Below are 3,478 nucleotides of genomic sequence, written 5' to 3' on the forward strand. Positions count from 1 at the left end.
TTTATAACTTTATGATCTGATATATTGCATGTGTATGTCATGAGGGCGTGAATGAGGAGGGACTGCGTGAATTTCAGTGCCCAATATGATCTCCTCTATCCCCTGTTCATTTGAAAACATTGGCCTTAAATTTCCTTTACCCCTGCCCTCTCCCGGCCCGTCGTATCCACCCAACCCTAGAACTAGTCAGGAAAACCTGCACCCTTCTTTCCCCCTCCCCCACACGCGCACACTGGCTACTCCCACCAACTTGCCATTTGCTGCCCCCTGCAGGCGGTAGCGTCTCTCTCGCTCTCGCTCGCTCTCTCTCGCTCTCGCTCGCTCTCTCTCGCTCTCGCTCGCTCTCGCTCGCTCTCTCTCGCTCTCGCTCGCTCTCTCTCGCTCTCGCTCGCTCTCTCTCGCTCTCGCTCGCTCTCGCTCTCGCTCTCGCGCTCGCTCTCGCTCGCTCTCGCTCTCGCTCGCTCTCGCTCGCTCTCGCGCTCGCTCTCGCGCTCGCTCTCGCGCTCGCTCTCGCGCTCGCTCTCGCGCTCGCGCTCGCTCTCGCTCTCGCGCTCGCTCTCGCTCTCGCTCTCGCTCTCTCTCTCGCTGGCACACATACCGTCATAGGCAGGAGTCTCTGGTTGTGTACACGTGATGTATGATCAAGTTATGGTTGGGTGGGTGAGTGTGGGGGGTTAGTCAAAGCTTAGACCACAGGTGTCAAACTCAAGGCCCGGGGGCCAGATTTGTCGTTTTATGTGGCCCGCAAAGACAAATTGTGCATCAAATTCGTGTGTTATTACTAGAATTGCAAATTGTCTTCACTTTTAATATCTTTTTTCTTTTTAAATATTTCACCAGTTTTTACTCGTCTGATTTGAAAACGAGTTATTTGTCAATTTGTTTTGAAGCTTTTACTGTATATAAAATGAGGTGCTCATACATTTATTTGGGTTGACAGTCATAATTAAATTAAATTTGAAATTAAATTAAAGTCCCAATGATCGTCACACACACATCTGGGTGTGGTGAAATTTGTCCTCTGCATTTAACCCAGTACTTCTCAAATAGTGGGGCGCGCCCCCCTTGGGGGGCGCCGTGCTATACCTGCGCTCTCATTGTTACTTCTGTGACGTTTGCGACAGTGCAACATTTTACGACTTACAAGACAAGTTAGGATAGTCACGGTGGGGAGGGGGGGGGGGGGCGAATAGTTTTCTTCTTGCTAGGGGGGGGCGTAACAGAAAATAATTGAGAAGCACTGATTTAACCCATCCCCGTGTGATTGTGATCCATCCCCTGGTGGAGAGGGGATCAGTGAGCAGCAGCGGTGCCGCGCTCGGGAATCATTTGGCGATCTAACGCCCCAATTCCAACCCTTAATGCTAAGTGCCAAGCAGGGAGGCAATGGGTCCCATTTGTATAGTCTTTGGTATGACCCGGCCGGGGTATCATTGAGCCATGTAGTACGTGTGTACTACATGGCTCAATGATACATGGGTGGTGGATTGCGCAATGGCACATCTTCTGATTGTGCACTTAATAAAGCTTTATGTCGCGTAAAAGTATTGGAGGGGGGCTTCAAAGGTTTGTACTATATTGTGTACTGGACCACAATGCAACGGGATGGAAGGAAATTTTTGCGCAACTCTCGCTCACTTTGGTTTGGCTGTGCATGATGTCCCCCGCCACCTGCCCCGGCAGAGCGGGTTAGTGTGGTGTGGTGTGGTCAGGTCAGGTCAGGTCAGGTCAGGTCAGGTCAGGTCAGGTCAGGTCAGGTCAGGTCAGGTCAGGTCATTCTGACGCTGGACCCTCTGCAATGCTTTGCAAGAAAAAGCACACCCATGCCTTCTAGCGGCCAACGAGACAAACAATGTTTCAATACAATGGCCTTTCAATTTCCAAATCAGACATATATGGTTTGTACTTTACTGATCTTCGTTTATTTCTGGAACGCATCTTCAGCAGACTAACTGACTCCCTGCTGTTTGAATCCAAGCACTGTGTTGTTGATTTTTTTTCCTCTCTTGCTGAAGCAGTGTGCTGGCTTCTACCTGCAGAGTCCTTGACTCTTGACCTCCAAAGCTCTGGCGCCAGCTCTGTCAGCAACTCACTACACTTTCCATTAAGGCAAAGTGCAAGTCCAACATTTGGAACCTCTTGGATCACTTCAATTGCTGACAGTGAAACGTCTTCGTTCAAGGATTGGCTCATGACAATGAGCAATCCACATCAAATGAATCCATGTCAATAATGAATGACATTGAGTGTTTACATTCGATTTCATCAATGACGCATTCATTGTAGACATGGTAAACGGGAGAGAGCTTCTTTCCACATACAGACATACAAGCGGTCGCTGCGATCGGACGCTGGGTGCGCGCAACCGCAACAAAGGTTGGAAAATAGCGCTCTTTCATGTCAAATGAAAATGACCTGCAGAATGATGGATGCATGGAGAACGTTTGGCAGGCCGCCATCCAGTCAAGTGCACCAATAGTGAACCTGATTGAAAAACAGAATTGAGTCGCTGCTGTGTCGTCCAATGTTTCTGCTGCGAAGTCAACTGAAACTTGAGCATTTCAAAGAGCACATCACCAGTCCATTCATCTCGGTTCCATTTGTTCCTTGATGCGTCCAAACCAATAAGATGTCATTATCGCCACTCGGTCTGCCAACGGTGCTCACAAGTCGCTTGGCTGCGCGTCAACAAATGGAAGCCACGTGTGCTATTAGTGGCGAGAGCGAGACACAACAAATGAACGGACAGAGCTTTGATACTGTAGCCCCTGTCTGTCGTCTGCCCCTGGCTGGCCCTGGCTGGCCCTGGCTGGCCCTGGCTGGCCCTGGCTGGCCCTGGCTGGCCCTGGCAAGGCCAAACACAAGTCAGTCATTACTGCGCGCGCAAGTTTGGACTTGACGCAGCGAGCTTGGATTGATTGGCTTTAGTTTGTGGCAATTGGAAGGAACCGACTCCCCTCACACACAAGCAGGTGGGCTGTGTCTGATGGAATGCTTGAGCCTCTGTCAGCGGAGCACAAGTGCTGTCACCCCTCCCCTCCTCCAGTCCTGCTGAACGCTTACGGATGTTTTGGCTGACCATTCTTCGGGCTCACCGCCAGAAAGAAAAAAGCCCATCACCTATTTCCCTTTGGACTCGGATTGATCTTAACAGTCATTCAAAATGGACTCATTTTGTGATGATACTTGGGCAATTTTATGTTTAGGCTCCATTTTTCAAAACTGAAATCAAAGGGAATGTGTGTGTGTGTGTGTGTGCGTGTGTGCGTGTGTGTGTGTGTGTGTGCCACAGACCTAAAAAGATATACATTCTTTCTCATATATGCACACACAGACGTAGACTGGCCCCCGGGATTCATGTTTGCGCCCGTGTGCCGAAACATGCTGTACTCTTCCACATAATTGTACGACGGTTGCCTTTTCTTTGGCTCGGTCGGCTTTTCAGAGTTCTTCTCATGCTCACGCCGAAAGAATGATT

Source organism: Syngnathus typhle, linkage group LG8 (assembly GCF_033458585.1).
Source record: "Syngnathus typhle isolate RoL2023-S1 ecotype Sweden linkage group LG8, RoL_Styp_1.0, whole genome shotgun sequence".
NCBI lineage: Eukaryota > Metazoa > Chordata > Actinopteri > Syngnathiformes > Syngnathidae > Syngnathus > Syngnathus typhle.